Source organism: Sus scrofa, chromosome 12 (assembly GCF_054392235.1).
Source record: "Sus scrofa isolate SSC_HxYL_T2T_F1_AM1 chromosome 12, Sscrofa_HxYL_maternal_Yorkshire_Landrace_v2.0, whole genome shotgun sequence".
Lineage (NCBI taxonomy): Eukaryota > Metazoa > Chordata > Mammalia > Artiodactyla > Suidae > Sus > Sus scrofa.
The window spans coordinates 49,383,745-49,407,051 of NC_139394.1; the positions used below are offsets into that span (position 1 = coordinate 49,383,745).

The window sequence follows — 23,307 nt, forward strand, 5'->3', positions numbered from 1 at the left end:
CGTCTTAGAAATAGTTCTCTGTGAGTTCCCATCATGGCTCAGCAGGTTAAGAACCAGGCTAGTATCCATGAAGATTCAGGTTCAATCCCTGGCCTTGCTCAGTGGGTTAAGGATCCGGCATTGCCATGAGCTGCAATACAGGTCGAAGATGGGGCTTGGATATGGCATGGCTGAGGCTGTGGTGTAGGCCAGGAGCTGCAGCTCTGATTTGACCCCTAGCCTGGGAACTTCCATACGCCGCGCTGTGGCTCTAAAAAGACAAAACAAAATAAAGAAATAGTTCTCGGTACACAATGCCTTGAGTTTTTACGCCTTAGATTTCTAGTGAAGAGTTTTTCAGAAAGACTTGTAAATTCAGTGCAGATAGGGAATGAAGTTATGCTTGGTATAAACACATCACATTTCACTGTATCTTCTAGTCTGCAGCCATCCAGGGTTAGTTTAGCAATAGGCAGATTTTAAGGAGGACAAGGCATGACTGATCTACTAAATACATTCCATTCATTTACACCCTTCCTTCTCCCCCAGCGTGACTGAAGGACCATGAGGGATTTTGATGTGTAACAACTTTGGGAGAGGGTTTCCACAGCCTTAGCAAAAATCAGAAGATCTTACCTTGCCACTTCAGTGAGATTCACTTTATGGCTCACACTCCACAAGACCAAGGAATTACCAGGCTTCTGAAGCTAAAAGTGTCTTTGGAAGCAAGAGAGGCTGCTAAACCTCAAAAGGATCCAGGAAACAAAATGTTATTGAAAAAGAGAAGCAACCCTTCCTCTCACACCCTGTAAACCACCACAACTAGCTAATTAAATTCAGAATACTGGCTATATCCACAGGAAGAAAAAAAAGAGAAGAGTCCCTGTCTCTGCTGGAAGAATCCTTTTATAGCTAGAGTGAATACCAACAGAAATAAGATTCTGAACTTAGCTTTAGGAAGCTTCCTCATTTCAGGAACTGCCTTGGGAAACAAAACAAAAACTAACAAATTTGCTCTTTAAATTTCTCAAGGACTCAAAATACCACAACTCACCCACCAATTAACTGAGCAGCAGAATCATTATGCTCCCTTCCGTGGTCCTGACAAATTTCATACTCATTCAGCACTATTGTCTGCCAGTGTGACTGGTCCTAACTGGTCAAATATATATGTCTTCTACCAAATATTAAGTCCCATCCAAACAAAGCAATTTAACTTAAGATTACTTTGTCACTGAGTGAATCGGGAAAAATCATATAAATACATGTTTTATCTTATAGATGTCCAAATGATCTGTCTTCCTTTATCTTAAAGATACCTCAAGGAAATGGCTAACACTGCACAAATTCACATTTTATACAGTGGTAGAAAACAGAAGTTTGTCTCTCTTCTAATCCTAGCACCTCCCTCCTTTACTCAGAGTACCCCACTCAGTGTCCTAATTTCTACTCTGTCAAACTTCTCTCTCTGGGGTCTCCCTCACCAACTAAGTGTCCTTACCAACTTTCACCCACTTCCCTCTGTTATTTCAGCTGTCTTAGAAATAGAAGTTACCCAAACAGAGTAAGGAGGGTATCCACAAAGTTGATAGTGGGGGCCCTGATGGGGGGACCCCGAACCCACATGGCACGTGAGCATATCCAGAGGGAATGGATGCAGTGACTACTTCCCATTCAAGAGCAATGAGTGCCAACAGGGTCTCATATCTTGGCTTATAAATACTAAGTTCTCCACTAACAGGAACAAAAAAGCTTCTTGGGGAAATGGCTGAGGCAGAGAAAATAGATGAGTCTGGTACATCTTACTGTGTAGGAAAGGAAATCTCAAAATATAATGGTGACACGTCAAAGAACATAGAAGCTACAGGATGCTCAATTGGTGAGCGCAACTCCAGAAAGAGAAGTTTCCAGAGTAAACATTAGAGAGAACAGAGAGTGGATACACTGAGTGAAGGAGGCATATGCCAAGAATAGAAGAAATACAAACTTTGTTTTCTACTACTGTTTGTTAAGATGTTAGTTTGGGTAAATAACAGCCAATCCTTTAAAATAAAAGGACAGGAGTTCCCGTCGTGGCGCAGGGGTTAACAAATCCGACTAGGAACCATGAGGTTGCGGGTTCGGTCCCTGCCCTTGCTCAGTGGGTTAACGATCCGGCGTTGCCGTGAGCTGTGGTGTAGGTTGCAGATGCGGCTCGGATCCTGCGTTGCTGTGGCTCTGGCGTAGGCCGGTGGCTACAGCTCCGATTCAACCCCTAGCCTGGGAACCTCCATATGCCGCGGGAGCGGCCCAAGAAATAGCAACAACAACAACAACAACAAAAGACAAAAAGACAAAAGACAAAAAAATAAATAAATAAATAAATAAAATAAAATAAAAGGACAGAAAATCATTTGGGCATCTTTAAATTTAAATACATAGTTATATTTTAATTACAAAGAGAAAAAGAGTAATTTTACATGGAAATGCCTAGCAGGCATCACCTTAATCAAGCAATCAAACATTTCTACTAATGAAACAAAAATTCTGCATGCACTTCTTGAAATTATGCAATGAAGAATACGGCATCACTCCTGTGCTATTCCTATTGAAGATGTACAACCTAAATTAAACATGAGGAACCATTAGACAATCTTAAACTGAAAACTTTCTACAAAATAACTGTCAGATTGTCAAGGTCATGGACATCCAAGAAAGCCTGAAGAACTGTTCCATTGTGAAGGAGACCAAGAATACATAAGAAATAAATGCAATGTGATCATCAACTGGATCCTTTTTGCAATAAAGAACGAAATACTAGGAGTTCCCGTCGTGATGCAGTGGTTAACGAATCTGACTGGGAACCATGAGGCTACGCGTTCGATTCCTGGCCTTGCTCAGTGGGTTAAGGATCCGGCGTTGCCATGAGCTGTGGTGTAGGTCGCAGACGCGGCTTTGGTCTCGCATTGCTGTGGCTGTGGCGTGGGCCAGTGGCTGCAGCTCTGATTAGACCCCTAGCCTGGGAACCTCCATATGCCATGGAAAGCGGCCCTAGAAAAGGCAAAAAGACGAAGAAAAAAAAAAAAACAAAAAAAACCAAAATACTGGTACAACTAACATTTGAGGAGGTCTGAGCATTATATGATGGTAATGTGTCAATGCTAACTTGATGATTTTGATGGTTGTACTGTGACAATGTTGGAGAATATTCTTTTTTTTTCTTTTCCTAGAGTTGCACCTGTGGCATACAGAGGTTCCCAGGTAGGGGTCCAATCGGAGCTGGCTTATACCACACAGCCACAGCAACCCAGACCCAAGACGTTACTGCGACCTACACCACAGCTCACGGCAATGCCAGATACTTAACCCACTGAACAAGGCCAGGGATCGAATCTGCGTCCTCATGGATACTAGTCAGATTCGTTTCCTCTGAGCCATGACGAGAACTCCAAAAAATTTTATTAAAATTTTGGAGTTCCCGTCGTGGCTCAGTGGTTAACAAACCCAACTAGTATCCATGAGGACGTGGGTTCAATTCCTGGCCTCGCTCAGGTGAAGGATACGGCATTGCCATGAGCTGTGGTGTAGGTCAGACTCGGCTTGGATTTTTCTTTTTAGGGCCACACCCTCAGCATACCTTGTATCTTTCTGCCTCATCAACTCCTAATTTCCTTTCAACACTTAACTGAGTAACATTTTTCTCCAGTACTTATACTTCAAAAATTTTCTCCCAACCTCCACTCTGTTCTGGCAATGCTTCCACTAAGGAGCATTAATGCAACCCTCTTACCCTAGAGACGGGGAATTCTTTAGAAAGGTTCTAAAATAAATTATTTCCTAAAGGAGGTGCTATTAATGACCCTCCTTTCTTAGGGCCTGACATTCACTAACATCTCCATCGAGTTCATGTTCATATTTTAATAAGAGTTTTTCAAGATCCTTCCTTCTAAACACATATCCTGAACCTCAGCAAGTGCCACACAACTCCTCTATGCTCTAAGAGAAAGCCATGTTATATCTTCTAGAGTGTAACAGGGTTTTGACACTTTTTCCTCCCACTATACAAAAAGTTTCAAATGACATCATAAGCTTTATCTCCAGACTTCCTGAAATATATTGGCTATAACTAGCTTCTTCACTTTCACACCAACAGCAGCTCTCAGGCAGGGTCTTGGTTATTCTACAGCAGAAAGGTTTTCTTTTTTTTTGGTAATTTTTATTTATTTATTTATTTATTTGTCTTTTTGCTATTTCTTGGGCCGCTCCCACGGCATATGGAGGTTCCCAGGCTAGGGGTCGAATCGGAGCTGTAGCTGCCGGCCTACGCCAGAGCCACAGCAACGCGGGATCCGAGCCGCGTCTGCAACCTACACCACAGCTCACGGCAACGCCAGATCGTTAACCCACTGAGCAAGGCCAAGGACCTAACCCGCGACCTCATGGTTCCTAGTCGGATTCGTTAACCACTGCGCCACCATGGGTACTCCAGAAAGGTTTTCAGTAGCAATCAATGAAGAGCTCTGAAGCAGTACAAGGATGATGTTTCTCACTTATGTTTTCCTCTTTTTCCTATTTAGTGTGATCATGGAAGTTTTGGAGGAGGAACAACTGTCTCAAAGGAGCCATGAACTTTCTTCCCTACTTAAAGCAGACACTAACAAAAGTAGATTCTTAAAACATACTGCCGGAGATCCTGTCATGGCTCAGTGGTTAACAAATCCGACTAGGAACCATGAGGTTGCGGGTTTGATCCCTAGCCTTGCTCTGTGGGTTAAGGATCTGGCGTTGCCGTGAGCTGTGATGTAGGTTGCAGACACGGCTCGGATCCCGAGTTGCCGTGGCTGTGGTGTAGGCTGGCGGCTGCAGCCAAAGAAATGGCAAAAAGACAAAAAAAAAACCAAAACATATTGCCATGGAGTTGCCGTCATGGCTCAGTGATAAGGACTAGTATCCATGAGGACTCAGGTTCGATCATGGGCCCTGCTAACTAGGTTAAGGATCTGGTGTTGCCGTATGCTATGCTGTGGTGTAGGTTGCAGATATGGCTCAGATCTGGCGTTGCTGTGGCTGTCGCACAGGCTGGCAGCTGCAGCTCCAATTTGACCCCTGGCCTAGAAAATACATTATAATGTGGGTGCGGCCCTTAAAAAAACAAAAACAAAAAGTCACTGCCATACTCCTTGGCCATATATTCTCAACAAAATTTTTATGCTGCCACATCCATGAAGATATCTAAGGAGATTCACAGCCCTTGGGAAGAAAGCCTAGCAACAAAGAACACTAAGGTGAACAACAACATCCAAAAGGAAAGCAGCAGCAAGTGACCTGGAGATCTAGGAACAGCCCCAGCTGGAATCCACTTGAGTCTTTTTGTATTAAAGAGATAAAATTTTGCTTACAAGCCCATTTACCTTTCAGAGTAACCATCAAATAACAAAAGAGAAAGGGAAATAGCAAAGGGACTTCATCATATTTAGAGAAAATACAAACTATGTTCTTTTCCTTCTTCCCTCTTTCTCTACCTTAGCAAGGATTGTTCCTGGAGATATTACGCAACTTTCTATTAAAAAAATCACATACCGGAGTTCCCGATGTGGCGCAGTGGAAATGAATCCAACAAGGAACCACGAGGTTTGGGGCTCCATCCCTGGCCTCGCTCAGTGGGTTAAGGATCCAGTGTTGCAGTGAGCTGTGGTGTAGGTCGCAGACATGGCTCGGATCCCGCACTGCTGTGGCTGTGGTGTAGGCCAGGAGCTGTAGCTCTGATTCGACCCCTAGCCTGGGAACCTCCATATGCTGGGGGAGCAGCCCCAGAAAAGGCAAAAAGACAAAAAAAAAAAAAAAAAAAAAAATCCCATACCAAAATTTCTATATCAGCTAAAGAAACACATCCTCGGTGTCTTACTGATTTTAAAAGGACTCCAAACAAAAGTTTTCTTTTGGCAACATCGATGGACCTAGACATTATGATATTAAGTGAAGTCAGTCAGAAAGAGTAAGACAAATACCATATGATATCACTTATATGTGGAATCTAAAATATGACACAAATGGATGAAACAGAAACAGACTCACAAGCATAGAGAACACACTGATGGTTGCCAAGGGGGAGGGCGGATGGGGGAGGGATGGACTGGAAATTTGGGATTAACAGGTGCAAACTGTTATATACAGAATGGATAAAAAAAGGTCCTACTGTATAGCACAGGGAACTTATTCAATATCCTATGATAGGAGTTCCCATCGTGGCTCTGTGGTTAACGAATCCAACTAGGAACCATGAGGTTTCGGGTTCGATCCCTGGCCTTGCTCAGTGGGTTAAGGATCTGGCGTTGCCGTGAGCTGTGGTGCAGGTTGCAGACATGGCTCGGATCCTGCGTTGCTGTGGCTCTGGCGTAGGCTGGCAGCTACAGCTCCCCATTCGACCCCTAGCCTGGGAACCTCCATATGCCGCGGGAACGGCCCTAGAAATAGCAAAAAGACCAAAAAAAAAAAAAAAAAAAAAATCCCATGATAAACCATAATGGAAAAGAATACGAAAAAGAAAAAATATATGTGTGTGTAACTGAACCACTTTGCTGTACAGCAGAAATTAACACAACACTGTAAGTCAACTATACTCCAATTTTATTTTATGTATTTAATTTTGGCCACGCTTGCAGCATATGGAAGTTTCTGGGCTAGAGATCAAACCTGAGCCATACCAGCAACCTAAGCCATGGCAGTGACAACAATGGATCCTTAACCCACTGAGCTACCAGAGAACTCCAACTGTATATACTTCAATTAAAAAACAAAGTTTTCTTTTGTACTTTGAAGAGACTTTCCAAAGCAAGCAGAAGACTAAACTGAACCTTGCCAATTACTGTTATCTTATAATAGGCACATGTTGCTCTGAATGACATTTAGTTCCATTCAGTCTATTCTCCCATGATAAGGAGCAATGCACTCAAGGGTATAATCTCGAAATATAAAAAGCCATTAAGGCTACTCCTAATAGATTCTTTTAAAATATGATCCTATACAACTCTTCAAAAGAAGGACAGTATATTTTAATTGTGAGATGTATTTTTACAATGTTTTGACCTCCTATCTAAAAAAGGTGTGGAAAAAGAAGTAACTGCAGTGGAGGGAAGGAGTGGAATGTGTCACTCTGGTTATTAAAATCCATCAAGTCCATACTTCAGCCTTAGGGTAACTGCAGCCAAAAAAACTGACTTGCAAGTAATTATCGCCCCCTATCTGCAATAAAAGTTAATTGGACATAATTGAACTAACGCCCTAGTCAGAGGGAAGCTGCAACTGGCGAAGAGCCCACTCCTCCTGCTTCTTCAATCTGCACATGAAACAGCTAATGATAATTTGTGGACAAACAAGAAATTGCTCTCATGGCTTCCCCACTGCAAATCACTCAGCAATTTCAGCTAATGCCCAGGCATGTTGGGTCAGGAGAAAAATCATTAACCAAAGCTTCCTTTGATAAAAAAGATGAATTTTAACAATAACCAAGCCCATTTAGGCTGACAGTTGCTGAGAATTGTTAAATTTCTCCTGGATGCCCTAAGTAAAAAGCCTGATCTCCACACCCTAGTTCTATGCACAAGATGTGCCCTGTGCCACTAGCATGTGGTGGCAAGAAGAGGCATGATGTAAGGCCAGCTGTTACAGTTACACAAATAATTTATCTTCTTGTAAGAGAATCCGAGGTAATCTCATTTTTAGGCAGGCAAAAGCCATTGCTGATCTGCTTCAGTAGCAAAGATTAAATTAAAAGACTTTGGAGTTGATAGATTCCTGCTGCTTAACTCACTTGCCTTCAATTCTGGACAAAAACAGTGCCCTGGAATTAGTACAAATTCTGCTTTTCAACTCTGTCTACAGCTCAAGGGGACTAAGACTTCTAAGCATATTATAGAGGCTTACTCTGTTTTATATTGGGGGGAATTGTGGTTTTATATGTCTACAGTGACCTATAAAGTAGGCAATAACCTCCTAAGGTGACAGAAAGTAAAACAAAAGCTGGGACAAAGTGCTACCTCTGCTTATTTTTTCTTAGGTGGCCTGGGCTTTATCCTGGCAAGGAAGTGGCTAGATAAATTAATGCAATCAGAATCTTCCCCAAAGAAGCTGATGGACCACATGACCATTTGGTACACTTTTTTCTTTTTTTGGTCTTTTTGGATCCTTACCTGCAGCATTTGGAAGTTCTCAGGCTAGGGGTCGACTGGGAGCTGCAGCTGCCAGCCTATACCACAGCCACAGCAACATGGGATCCAAGTTGTGTCTGTGACCTATACCACAGCCCAAGGCAACAGTGGATCCTTAACCCACTGAGCAAGGCCAGGGATCAAACCCACGACCTCATGGGTGCTAGTCAGATTTGTTTCCACTGATCCACAACAGGAACTCCTACACTTTTCAATAAAAGTTATTTTGGAGGGTTGCAGTCTATTTCCTCTAGTCATTTGGAGTTCTCTGGTGGCTCAGGAGGTTAATGATCCAGTGTGTTCACTGCTGTGGCAACAGTTTGATCTCTGGCCTAGAAATTTTCACATGCCTCAGGTGTGCCCCCATCCCAAATACAACACTTTTTTTTTTTGGATTTTGTCTTTTTGGGGCCCCACCCACAGCATATGGAGATTTCCAGGTCAGGGGTCAAATCGGAGCTGTAGCTGCTGGCCACAGCCACAGCCACAACCACGCCAGATCCGAGCTGAGACTGCAACCTACACCACAGCTCACAGCAACACCAGATCCTTAACCCACTGAGCAAGGCCAGGGATCGAACCCGAAACCTCATGGTTCCTACTTGGATTCGCTTAAACTGCGCCACAACGGGAACTCCTACAACACATTCTGATGTGCTGTATGGAAAAGCCTAAGAATAACTCAGCTAGGATATAAAAAAGAGAGGGATCTAGAAACTGTAGTATGGATAGTAAAGTGAAACAAATGTTTAACATGAAAACACTTAGTAGGAACATCATTCTTTCACTCACTTAACACCTATGATGCACCAGGCACTATGGTTACAGTAGGACTATCTATGGATTAGGAATACCGGTATGACCAACAAAATTCCTGGTGAGATGTGTGATTATTGTGGTTATTTAACAATACATACAAATATCTAATCATTGTGTTGTACACATGAACCTAACATAATACTGTTTATCAATTATACCCCAGGAAAGGAAAAAAGAAAGGAACAGAGGGAGGGAGGAAAGAAAGGAGGAAAACAGGGTTGTTTGAAAATCCAAAAAATGAAAAAAAAACACATCAAGGAAACAATGAGAAAGAAGGAAGAAAACAATATGGGTCATTGAAGGCTGAGCAAGAATTTACCAGATTAGGAAGGGTAGGCCACTCTAGGCAGAGAAAAGGAACATAATGAAAGGCATGCAGTTATAAAACTAAACGGCATGTTTGGGGAACCACAAGCGGTCTAGTATGGAAAGCAGTGCATTGGGTGTATGTGCTAAACCTGGAGATGAGCTTGATGTATTAAATTATGATGAGGCTTATATTTTATCCTAGAAAGATAGAATAGCAAATTAAAAATAAATCAGAATAGGAGTTCCCACTGTGGCACAAAAGGATTGGAGACATCTCTGCAGCACCAGGATGCAGGTTCTATTCCCAGCTCAGCACAGTAGGTTAAAGGAGCTGGCGTTGTTGCAGCTGCAGCTTGGATCTGATCCCTGGCCTAGGAGCTTCATGTGTCAAGGGATGGCCGGGGGGGGGGGGGGGGGGACAGAAGGAGCCCCAACATCCCAATATCTTATAGACTAACTGTAGTTATTAAATGAAATTATAAAGTGCTCAGCCTATGCTCAATGACAGCAGTTTTGTTGTTGTTTTTCTTTTTTGGCCACCTGTGGCATATGGAGTTCCCCAGCTCCAAGCTGTGCCAGGCTGGGAACAGAACCTGCATCCTGGCAGTACAGAGACACTGCCAAACCTGTTGTGCCACAGCAGGACTCCGGTGTTTTAAACTATTATTAGCTAATGTCAGACTTTATCCTGAAGCCATGGGGCGATAGGAAAAGGTTTTAAGGAGAGTAACATGATCAGACATCTATTTTAAATAAATCTGCTGGAAGTGTGAAAGAGACGGAAGATGGCAGAAGTCAGTTTGAGTGGCTGTACAGTGATTTCAAGGTGAGAGATGATGAAGACCTCAAATAAAGCTGTCATAAGATGGCGGTCACACAAAGGCGAAAGTAGCTTTACCTCTGAGCTCCAGAGATCAAATATAGGTCACAGAGTCCCCACTGTGGTGCAGTGGGTTAAGGATCCAGTGCTGTCATTGCTGTGGCTCAGGCCACTGTTGTAGCCCAGGTTCAATCCCTGGCCCAAGAACTTCCACATACCACAGGTGCAGCCAAAACAAAACAAAACAAAAAGAAGTTTATTTTCAGTAGCTAAGAATTTGTACTAGACAACCACTAAAACCAACTTCCAGATGCTGAGATTCTAAATCACTTTAAAAGGTGGGTTCTTTTTTTTTTATTTGGTTTGGGATTTGGGGAGTTGTTTTTGGTTTTTTAATTTTATGGCCAAACCCACTGCACATGGAAGTTCCTGGGCCAGGGACTGAATCCAAGCCACAGCAGCAGCAACACTAGACCATTTAACCAATCTGCGCCTCTACAGTGACCCAACCCACTACAGTCATTCTTAACTCACTGCACCACAGCAGGAACTCCAAAGGTGGTTTTATAAAATCAGTCACAACTGTTTACATCTGTAGAGAGCTTTACAATTTTTTTTTGGTCTTTTCACCTTTTCTAGGGCCGCCTCCCGCAGCATATGGAGGTTCCCAGGCTAGGGGTCTAATGGGAGCTGTAGCCACCGGCCTACGCCACAGTCATATCAACGCAGGATCCGAGCCTTGTCTTCAACCTACACCACAGTTCAACATGGCAACGCCAGACCCTTATCCCGCTGAGCAAGGCCAGGGATTGAACCCGTGACCTCATGGTTCCTAGGTGGATTCGTTAACCACTGAGCCACGATGGGAACTCCGTGAGCTTTACAATTTTCAAAGTGCTTTCACAGTGATTCTCTCACTTATTTTCCCAAATGCTCTATGAAATAGTCCAGGCATGGAGTTCCCGTCATGGCTCAGTGGTTAACGAATCCGACTAGGAACCATGACGTTGCAGGTTCAATCCCTGGCCTCGCTCAGTGGGTTAAGGATCTGGCATTGCCGTGAGCTGTGGTGTAGTTCGCAGACATGGCTCGGACCCTGAGTTGCTATGGCTCTGGTGTAGACCAGCGGCTCTTGCTCTGATTAGACCCCTAGCCTGGGAACCTCCATATGCCGAGGGAGCGGCCCTAGAAAAGGCAAAAAAAAAAAAAAAAGACAGGCAGTTGTCAATGGTGCCATTTTCACAGATAAAGAAATTAGGAAAAGGTAGTAAGTGCCTAGATTACAACCAGATTTACTGACTCGTGGTCCTGGGTTCTTTCCATTCTCACCATTGCCTCCAACATGTTGCCAGTGTTGAAAACCCACTCTGAGAAACCCACTCTGAGAAACCATCCCTCTTTGGTCACTTGTTTCAGTGTTTATTCTCAAAATCAGCAAATCCTTCTGCATGTCTTATTTTTGTTGTTCAGAAGCTTCAGCCTATTCCTTTGCCCTCTTCAATGTGAATAAGGACCGAGTTCCCGTCGTGGCTCAGCGGAAACGAATCTGACCAGTATCCATGCGGACACAGGTTTGAACCATGGCCTTACTCTGTGGGTTAAGTATCCAGCGTTGCCATGAGCTGTGGTGTAGGTCGAAAAAGCAGCTCAGATTCTGTGGTGCTGTGGCTGTGGTGTAGGCCGGCAGCTGCAGCTCCAATTCAACTCCTAGCCTGGGAACCTTCATGTGCCAAGGGTAAGGCCCTAAAAAGACCAAAAAAAAAAAAAGGTAAGGGCCAGTCATCTATCTTTATATAATGTTCCTTCACATTCGTATACTATAAAATGCCTGTCATTTCTCTAGAGAATTATTTCATATAAATAATATTTATAGGAAAAAACTCAAGGAACTGGGTTCAACTGAGGTTTTCCTATAAATATTATTTCCATTAAACTAGTTAAATAATTTGATCCCTAATTTAGTATTATCTCCAGGAAGACAATATTCTCTTCCCATCACTCCAATTCTAATCCCCAGCTTTCTATTAAAGAGTACCTCCTCCAATTAATTCACATCAACATTGCTGTGGCTATGGTGTAGGCCAGCAGCTGCAGCTCCAATCTGACCGCTACCCTGGGAACTTCCACATGCCGTGCGTGCTGCCCTAAAAAGACAACAAGAACAAAACCAAACAGGGGTTCCCTGGTGCCTTAGCAGGTTAAGGATCCAGCACTGACACTGCTGTGGTTCTGGTTACAGCTATGGCTTGGGTTTAATCCCTGGCCTGAGAACTTCTGCATGCTGTGAGTGTGGCCAAAAAAAAAAAAAAAACCAAACCAAAACAAAGCAGTGTAAGGAGATGAGGAGGAAGAGATGGAGCAGGAATTTTATTATTTGGCATGCAGTGGCTTGATGTGGGATCTCAGATCCCAGACCAGGGACTGAACCCAGGCTGCAGCAGTGAAAGTGCCAAGTCCTAACCACTGGAACACCAGGCAACTCCCAGCAATTTTAAACAGCATAGTCATCGAGTGGTCCTCACTGAGAAACCATAGTTTCTCCATGGTTTATCTGCTAATTTCAGTGCAAGGCAGCAATACAGCTTTTAATTACATAACAGATCTTTTTTTAGCGATTAAACTATAACTAACAGTTTCCCCCCACCTCATTTCAAGTTTAACTCTTAGGCACTTGCACATTTAATAAAAACAATTTATCGGAGTTCCCGTCGTGGCGCAGTGGTTAACAAATCCAACTAGGAACCATGAGGGTGCAGGTTCGGTCCCTGCCCTTGCTCAGTGGGTTAACGATCCGGCATTGCCGTGAGCTGTGATGTAGGTTGCAGACGTGGCTCGGATCCCACGTTGCTGTGGCTCTGGCGTAGGCCGGTGGCTACAGCTCCGATTCGACCCCTAGCCTGGGAACCTCCATATGCTGCGGGAGCGGCCCAAGAAATAGCAACAACAACAACAACAACAAAAAAGACAAAAGACAAAAAAAAAAAAAAAAAAAAAAAAAAAAAACAATTTATCAACTTTTTTTTTCCTTTTTCATCTGCACCCACCGCATATGGAAGTTCCCAGGCTGGGGATTGAATTCGAGCCTCAACTGCAAGCTACAACTTACACCACAGCTGCTGCAACGCTGGCTGCCAGATCCTTAACCCACTGTGCCACAGCAGAAACTCCTTATTGCTTTGAAGAATGAATTTTTCTGTAATGCTGAAATACTCTTTAAGAAATAATGTGACAACAACAAAAAGAAAAGAAAAAACGCAACAAAGTAATACAAGCCTGCGAGCAGACAACCAAAAACTGGTGGATGCAACTTTGACTTTAATAAAGACCAGCATTCTGGGAGTTCCCTGGTGGTCTAGTGGTTAGGACGAGGCACAGTCCAGGTCTGATCCCTGGTCTGGGAACTGAGATCCCACATCAAGGTGCTGCATACTGTGTCAAAAAAAAAAAAAAAGGCTAGCATTTCCCTGCTTGAGCAATAGTTCTTTCTTAACTAGCTGTGGGGAGCTGAAAGATGAGCAGATGTGGATAGATAGGGGGATGGAGAGAGTTGGTAGAAATAGAATTTTAAAGAGTTACAAAATTGGTGTGTAGGCTGAAGTGGCATCAGCCTCTCACTTATAGGTGCACTAAGGAACAATCTCCCCAGAACATACTATGAATGATAAGAACATCACATTTCAGTTGGGACATTTGTTCAGCTTGGAAAAGAGGCAAAAATTAAAATATAGCTTGCTGAAAAAGCAACTTGTTCCAACATATTTTGCCACAGACTATGGAAACAGGCAAAGTACTTTTTTAAAAGGAAAGGTTCCTTTTGTCTTTCTGGGGAAACGTCCTAACACAGTATCACACTTCAATCACACCATACCTCACAGGGATTGAACGACACCTAAATACAAAAATCCTTGGTAAAGCACTTTAGATGAATGCAGAGTAACAACTGGCAGGACAGGTTAGAACCAAGATATGGATTCTTCATTAACCCACTCATTTCCACTTTCTGTTGAGTAAAAGAGGTTCTGGAAGAATAAGATAAGAAAAGCCAAACAGTACCTTCACAGCTCCAAATTTAATGTCTTCACAATAGAAAAACCACTTCCAGTAGATACAGAAGGCCTATTCAGGAACCCAGGAAACGTGACTTTTCCATTGACAGACTGTGCCTGGGATGAGGTACCTTTAACTTCCCATAGTTTTGATATCTCTTTCCTTTCAAAAAAGATTAAGTCGTATCCTTTACATAGATGGTGATAAGTAAAATACCAATGTAGAAGTACTTTAAGCTTTTGGAAGGAAAGAAAAAATTTAAGTTGTGACTAATAATGCTTATTATGATTCTCCTCTGAAGCCACAGGGATGCTGTATAAATCATTTCAACTCTCCAAGTGGCATAAAATCTGATTTTCACTCAGATCAGCAACTGATCCTCAAAACCACTTTGCTGAGTGCCAAGAATTAGTGATTGGTTATGAAACCTTGGGCCTTCTATTTATCTATTTTCTTTTCTGGCTGCTCTGTAGCATATGTAGTTCCTGAGCCAGGGATCAGCTCTGAACTGCAGTTGCAACCTACGCCACAGCTGCAGCAACACAGGACCCTTTAACCTACTGTTCGGGGCTGGGATTGAATCTGTGTCCTGGTGCTGTGATCCTCCTGCATGCAAGAGTGGGAACTACTATATACTACTTTTGAAGATTAAGACACTAAGTATAACCCAAGCTGGTAGCAATCTCATCTATATTTACCTCTTGAATGACTAAAGAAAACAAATTTTTAATCAGGTTGTTCAGCTGGAAAATCCCACTTAAAAAGCAGAGGAAGTTACTGCTTAAAAATGTGGCCTAGGAATATCTTTGTATTTTACCTGTATATACTTTGCCTGTTCACCTTTCTGCATGAATAATCAAAAACTGCTTTATTTCCGATCAGGAGAATAAGTATCTTAACTAGATAAAGAGTTCTGCCTGTTTCAGCCAGGCTTAAACATACCAAACTCAGTCCATGACTAAATCTGATCTAATCAGCCCAATGGCGCAGCCCACTAAACCCCCCGCCGCCGGGATCCATTAGCACTATATATAAAACTTCAACCTGGCCTTCCCCTTTACATCTTTTTTATTCCTTCAACACCTCATCTTGAAAATTCCTCCTGCTCTTGACTAATAATGGCATCTCATTCTCCGGATTCTCTTCACAACTAGTGAAATAAGAAAACAGCTTCTCGGAGTAGACGATAGGGATCCTGAGAGGAGTTCTTGGAGAAAAGAATTAAACATATTAGAAATTCAGAGAAGGGAAGAATTCAGAGACCTTGGCTCTGGGTCTGGCTTCACTACCAAATCACTTTCTAGGACATTTTGGGGCAGTAGTTTTTCCCACCTCAGGGAAATTCCGAGGCTGCTAAAGACTGCTTATTTAAATCACTGGATGAAACTAATCCAAAATTAGGAGTTCCCGTCGTGGCTCAGTGGTTAACGAATCTGACTAGGAACCATGAGGTTAAGGGTTCGATCCCTGGCATTGCTCAGTGGGTTAAGGATCTGGCATTGCCATGAGCTGTGGTGCAGGTCACAGACACAGCTCAGATCCAGTGTTGCTGTGGCTGTGACGTAGGCCGACAGCTACAGCTCCGATTAGACCCCTAGCCTGGGAACCTCCATATGCCCTAGAAATGGCAAAAAGGCAAAAAAAAAAAAAAAAAAAAAAAAAAAACTAATCCAAAATTAAAAATATTTATGTTACTACTGGAAATGATTCTTGGGCTAAAGGAACTCTTGCCTTAAACTTCTGTGAATTGTTACATAATTATACTCTACAGCTCCATATTTAATTTCAAGGTATAATGCGTACTCGAGGTACCAAATAATTCCTTTAAACCAGGCTCAGGTTCTCTCTTCCATTATTATATAAATACACACACACATATAAAGATAATGAAATCTCTAATTAAGCAAAATTCTAAGATCTGGCCAAACAAAAGGCCAGTCAGTATTCAGAGAATGCTAACACAGAGAACAAAGTTGGGGAGGGAGCAAAGGCCTGGATTCTAAAAAATAAATGACCTATCTGGGTGTTTGGCTTAAAAAACAAAACAAAAAGATGGATTAAAAGTTTGTATCTAAAAGGCAACTCTACTTTGAATGGCTCTAACAATCCCATAATAAGTGCAGTATCAAACAGTCAGGGTAATTAATTCAGTGGACTCTTTCCCTTTCACTGCCAGATTGAAGAGCTCTGAGGATAATCTCCCTCACTCTCCCAGGGCTCAGTTGGAAGATTCATTATTTATGCCCTCAATTGTTTACTCTGTCCTATTTTTCCAACCATCCAGGCCCAAGGGCAGTGTTAGCACTGGCCTGTTTCCAAAATGAACTGTGTTAGTTCACTGCCTTAGTAGTTACAAACCAAAGATAATCAAACAGTCATATCTTAATACTGGAGAACAACTCCATCCTACCACTTGATCCAAGAGAGAAGTTAATGACAATGCTGACCCAGGTGACCAAAAGCTAAGTTATTTTAGATGGATAAAATGAGACACGTAAGTCATTCTAGTCTTTTTTTTTTTTTTTTTGCCTCAGAGCAACACATATGCACACCCAACAGGATTCTTAAAGGGCAGTATCATTAGAAAGACAGCTCTGGCCCTCACCAAGAGCAGACCTGCAAACTATTAAGGATTAAACTGATTGAGATGCACTTTGCCTAGCAACCATTCATCAAGAAGAGTTCAGTAACTCACCAGCAATCAATTCCAAGTCCTTATCTGAGCCATAAACAGATAAGAGACTCCACCAAGTCCTCTATCCTCTGGATTCAGACAGCAAACAACTTCTTCAAAAGATTCAGCCTCCAAGTGTCAACCTTTGCGGGAGAGAGGTGTGCTTAAACACACATAAAATACGGTCTCAGACACCTGACTGACAAAGCTGAATAGCTAAAAACTATCACCAGCCACATCTCCATATGAATGCATTCATTGTCTCTAAATAAGTCTCTCGCATTGCAGCATTCCCCAGGTCTTTTTGCCTCTAATATTTTCTCACCTTGAGCAAGCTTTTCCCAATTCCAAACCTGACAACACTCAGGCTCATTATCATGAAAATTAAACAATGCCAAGGGTCCAATCTTTTCCTTCACCTTCTCAAGGGGACCATTTTAGACTTCTGATGCAAATGGGGGATTGGGCTAGAGTCTCCCTTTAGAGAGAACATAGGGCCCTTTTTCTTAACACATTCTAAACTATGACGCACAGAAATAAGCAGGATGGATAAAAACAGATTGCTAAAGAAAATTAAACCAGAGAATTTAACCTCAGCAGCACCATGTCCCCCAACCTGAGAGATTATGGAAAGTCATGGCTTCACATAATTGTTTTCTTGAAGAGGACCAAATCTGAATTTCCATTCTCCTTAAATGATATTTGGAGATCAGTATAGATGCACACCTATGATTAGTCCTATACATAGTCTTTTGTCTCCTGGGGAAAATTCTATGGGGAAATCACTGCACTGTGCAAAATACATATACACAAATCAGTCAAGAAAAGAGAAATATAAAAGCATTAAGTGACCAAAGTGTAATATAACTTTATAAAGCTGTATTAACTGCTCACTCATGAGCAGACAAAGAAAAAAACACCTAGATATCAAATAGGAAGACAACTTGTTTTTTGGTAAAAGCAAGTTGAAGCGGTATATGCTTTCACATGGCCTTCATGTGGATTCCGTCATTCCTGAGCTTACTATATTACATAGTTTAGATGTCAAAGTGCATTTCATTTTACACACTAGCTAGCTGTCAAGGCTTCAAAGTCATTTTTAACAGTTTATTCTCAGTAATGAGCTAGGTAAGACAATATCTAGGGAAGAGATCCTCTTTGCCTCTCAATTTGAACATGATTCGTGGAGTCTTAAGGGATAAATGGATAAAAAACTAAAAACCCAAAATCTAACAAAGGTTTTACTCTGACTCTACTTTTTGCACAATTCTCTAATAGGCTACTTGAGATTTTTTTTTTTCTTTTTAAAGTATGTTCCATGATTCCTAGTAAGTTTCCACAACTGAGAGGGTTACCTATCCCATCATTTCAATTCTCAGCATATGGAGTTCCCAGACCAGCCGAAACACACTGCAGCTGTGGCAATGGTGAATCCCTAATCCACTGTGCCAGGCTGGGAATGGAACCTATGGCCCAGCACTCCAAAGAAAATGCCACCCATCCTGTTGCACAGCAAGAACTCCCCTATTCTTTATAATACTTGCTTTTCCCCCAAACTACTCCTTATTGGTTAAGGATCCAATAAATCAATGCAAAGAAAAAACACAAATCCTGCTTAAACTGTAAAACAACTCCAGTGTATCAATTGTCTTCAAAACTGACCTCCAATTAAAACAATCTCTGGAACCTGAACCTGATTACAAGCATGAATTCTCAATCACCTCAATTAATATTCACCAATGTGCTGGAGGGAGGAAGAGAGATGGACTGGGAGTTTGGGGGTAGTAGACGCAAACTATTACATTTAGAATGAATGGACAATGAGGTCCTACTGTACAGCACAGGGAACTATATCCAATCTTCTGGGATAGACCATTCTAGAAAAGAATATTAAAAAAAAAAAGAATATATGATATAGTGACATATATAGATCACTTTGCAATACATTAGAAATGAACACAACACTGTAAATCAAATATAATTTAAAAAAATAAAGAGTTTACACTGAAATGAATGGATAAGTATTTTGTTTTTTACTACTACAAACTAAGGTAAGATGTGGTTAGTGGTAGAGGTGAACACTGAATATAAAAGTAGTAATTAAATTGCTTGCTCTTAAAAGATGCAGTGTATTATTTCCATCACAAAACTGCACCCTGAACTGTAAACGGCAATAGGAGAAAGTCAAAGTGAAACAGAAATTTTTCAGAGCAACAGATGAAAAAGACAAAATATTCTGTATTACTTGGAAATATACTGAAACACAATAGTTAACAGCTTGGACATAACATATACTTAAATGTAGTAGATGCATAAAGTAGATGATTGCAGTAAGTGACTTTCTGTACTCTAATTCTACTCACTGACATATATCCCCCATACATACACACACACACACACACACACACACACACACACACACACACACACACCCCAAAGCGCTTCCAAAAAATTGATATTCATCCTTTCTGGCACTTTAGCTCTTTACTAATCAACATTAGGATAAAGCTAGTCCAAACACTTTTGGTGAGCGTACCCAGTTAAAGCAGGTTTACCGTGAACACATCCCTTCAACATACACACAGATTACACACCCTTTCTATTGAAATTTTTGGATTTTCTATCTTCAATTGAAAACATTCCTCTCAATTAAAAACCTATAAAGAGGTTTCTGATTTTGGCTGAAGATGAGCTCTGTCCTTCAGAAAGAAGGGATCCATAAGTTGCAGAAGCAAGCAAACTCAAAAGATAAATATAAACGGTAATGATACAGCCACCCAAAGGGGGAGGCTTTAAAAACAATTTAAACAAAATGCATCTGGATTTGTTTCATTTCTGATGACAGAAACTTATCCCTCTGAGAACCTATGAATAAGAAATATACAGATGGAGAATATACATAGGAGTTTTAAGTTTCAGTAACAGCAAGGTAAGTTTGCTTGCTCTAGCTAGGTTTCTCCAACAGGGCAGAGTACTACACAAAGCCCGTGATACTGTACTTGGGGAGACTTGAGCAGAGTTAATCGCTAACAACTATCAGGATTTCCTTTAACCACCATTTGACGGGGGCTGATCCGTCTTTCTACTAGCACCTCCTTCCTGCTCAGACTGTTTTTGCTGATTAAGGCAGTCCCAAGTAGGAAAATGGTGAAAACAGCCTTAATGGACACAGATGCAGTACAGTTCCAAAACCTACTCCTATCTTATGCTTTTTTTTTTTTTTTTCCGGTTTACTGCATCATAGGCCACACAAGAAAGGGCTCTTCTTTTCTTCTCTGCTCATTTTACTACGCGACCAACATCGACACATTAGTAAAAAGATATGAGTCCTGAATCTGCTTACCCTGCTGCAGGGGTGAGATGAAGGGAGGGAAAGAAGAATGAAGGGTAGAATTAGAAAATCAAAATCAACTGATTAGATGTGGAGCTCTTACTTCTCATTCCATTTCCCCTTTTCTCACAAGGTTAAGTCCGCTGAAGTCGGGGTTGGTCAGAAAAAGCACACACACCTTGAGCCCTGGAAGGGAGGTGAGGATCGCTCTGCAGCGCTCGGTGGGGCTCTGGGCTCCGCCCCGCCCTCCTGGGGCAGCTCAGCCCTCCTCGCCCCAGCCCCAAGAGGATGGAGGAGAAGGGGTTTCTAGCGGTCTAGGCAGGGGGAGGGGGAGGCGGCTGCTCCGGGTGCCAGGCTCTCTGAGCGCTGCACTCCGCGGTGCGCCGACACCCCCCTCCCCCAGCCGGCGGCCGCTCGCTCCCCTTCGCCGCCGGAAGCCAGCCCCGCCCCCTCAACTCCATCCCGGCCCTCCAGGAGCCCCCTTCAGTCCGCACAGCCAATAGCGAGCCAGGGAGCCAGCAGAGCGACTCATCAAGCAGCCAACTGGGGAGGCCCACTGGGAGGTCAGCCGCCCGGGATAGGCCAGCTACCCGCGGCCCCGGCCCCAGCACGGCTCCTCTTTGTTAGAGCTGCCCCCCTCTCCCCAGGCCCCCACCCCAAAGCCGGGTGCCCAGCATCCAGCAGCTGGGTCAGGTGATGCCGCGCCCTTTCTCCCACTTCTCCGCCCTCGCTCTGCCTGGGTACTAGGAGTGACCCCCATTGAGGCGGTACCTCCCAGAGTGCCTAAGACTTCCACAGAATAGCCATTCGAGACACCTGACAGTAAAATGATGCTCCCAGGCCTCTCTGCCTCGCCCTTCTTTTCTCAGACTAATCAACTGCGCTCCCTCATACCATACATAGATTTAGGTGTGCATATTAGATCAGCTACACACATCAATCCGCCCCGTCTGAAACTCCTGCTTCCCATGAAAAGGGAAATTGGTGGACTGAACCAAATCTGCACACCCCCCCACACACACGGTTGGCTCCAACCCAGCTCAAATACAAGACATCTACACCCAATTAAACCCAAGCTAACCACTCCCTTAACAGGTTTCAGTACAATTATAGGAAGCAAACTTCTAGGTCTCCTTCAAGCCATAAGCCTAATGAGAAAACACTCAGCAACCGTCAGGCCGCCAGGAAACTGGCAGGTTGCATCAACACTTCAATCACTAATGCCAACGTTAGGGGCATAACACTGCTGGGATGGAATATACTAAAGATTATACAATATTTTCTTGGGATGGTGGTGCAGTATAAGAGGGTCATTAAAGAAAAACAAAGTGGATGGGTTCTCGCTGTAGATCAGCAGCTAAGAACCTGACTATTATCTATGAGGTTCCAGGTTCGATCCCTGGTCCCTCTCAGGGGGTTAAGGATCTGGCATGGCCATGAGCTGAGGTGTTAAGCAGCAGGCGCGGTTCAGATCTGGCATGGCTGTGGCTGTGATGTAGGCCAGCAGCTGTACCTCTGACTGGACCCCTAGCCTGGGAACCTCCGTATGCTGTGAAGTTCAGCCCTTTAAAAAAAAAAAAAAAAAAAAGTGTAGATGAGAAAGGCAAGTTACTACCAATATTGCCATTTGTGTCCAGAGTTCTCGCAACTAAAGTTAAATGCCTACATCACACTCTACAATCCCACTTAGTTCCCAAGCACAAATACAATTTTTTTTTTTTTTTTTTTTTTGTCTTTTTGCCTTTTCCAGGGCCGCTCCCACGGCATGTGGAGGTTCCCAGGCTAGGAGTCTAATCGGAGCTGTAGCCACTGGCCTGCGCCAGAGCCACAGCAATGAGGGATCCGAGCCACCTCTGCAAGCTACACCACAGCTCACAGCAACGCTGGATCCTTAACCCACTGAGCAAGGCCAGGGATCGAACCCGCAACCTCATAGTTCCTAGTCAGATTCATTAACTGCTGCACCATAACAGGAACTCCAAGCAACCACAAATACAAAATTTTTAAAAAATAAAACACTTTAAAATTAAGCAGACTTTTCTTATATGAAGCTCAAAGTATGTATGTATTTGTGTGTGTGTGTGTGTATCCTCAGTGTTCTGGCAAGTTCGAAAAGGAGCTGTGTGATATGCTCATTTATAAGCCATCTCTTTTTTCTAACCCAAATTAAAAAGTTTAGGCTTAAAGAGATTTATAAAGGAACTTCTTTGACATCTCATAGAAATCTTTTAGATTCCAGATTAAAAGAAACAAATGCGGAAAAAAATTTTTATTTTAAAATCTGCCCACAAAAGTCTCCCAGATCAGCTAATGGACAAGTCCAGTCCCTCCCCAAATTCACCTGACCAAAAACAAAAACCCCAAAAGCGCAAAAGCAATTAACAACTCTTCACATCATTTAGCAATTCTCTGGCATTTTCCATATTAAAATAACTAAACAATACTTCAAGAGATGATTACTTAAAATAGATAAACTAGAGTTCCCTGGAGGCTTAATATTTACGAATCTGACATTGTCACTGCTGTGGCCCAGGTTGCTGCTATGGTACGGGTTTGATCCCTGGCCTGGGAACTTCGGCACACCATAAGTGTGGCCGAAAAAATTTGTAATTTTCCTAAATAAATAAAAATAAAACGGCTGACCTAAAAGCTGGTCTTTTTTTTTTTTTTTTTTTTTTGCCACATCCACACCATGTATAAGTTTCCAGATCAAACCTGGGCCACAGCAGCAACAATGAGACAATGATGAATCCTCAACTCAGAGGCCATCAGGGAACTATTTTTTTTTTTAACAGCCGCACCTGCGGCACATGGATGTTCCCAGGCTAGGCTAGGGGTCGAATCAGAGCTGCAGCTGAAGCCGACACCACAGCCACAGCAACACCAGATCTAAGATGCATTTGGGACCTACGTCTCAGCTTGTGGCAATGCCAGATCCTTAACCCAGTGAGTGAGGCTAGGGATTGAACCCGCATCCTCATGGATACTAGCAAGGTTCATTAACCACTGAGCCACGACGGGAACTCCAGGCAACTCCTTTTACTTATTTTTTTAATTAAATTTTTAAAAAGATATGAAAACATAAACACATCATCTCTCAGAAAGAGAAAAGATCAATGGGTTGGACTGAAAACTAGGTAAC

General features: G+C 42.7%; 1 protein-coding gene across 10 annotated transcripts in view; it reads right to left on the minus strand.

Annotated features, from left to right (window-relative positions):
* FAM222B (family with sequence similarity 222 member B) overlaps positions 1–23,307 on the minus strand; it is an 89,218-nt gene that overhangs the window by 42,433 nt on the left and 23,478 nt on the right. For 2 of the 10 annotated variants that reach the window (XM_084985548.1, XM_021067488.2), the window contains exon 1: positions 20,344–20,563. The exons of 4 other annotated variants lie outside the window; for them this stretch is intronic. The gene's annotated coding sequence lies outside the window, so the exon portion shown is untranslated. Of the gene's footprint in view, positions 1–16,855; positions 16,978–18,555; positions 18,712–20,268; positions 20,564–23,307 lie in introns of those variants that run through there. 4 more of the 10 variants (XM_084985549.1, XM_003483072.5, XM_084985551.1 and 1 more) reach the window with 3 other exon arrangements.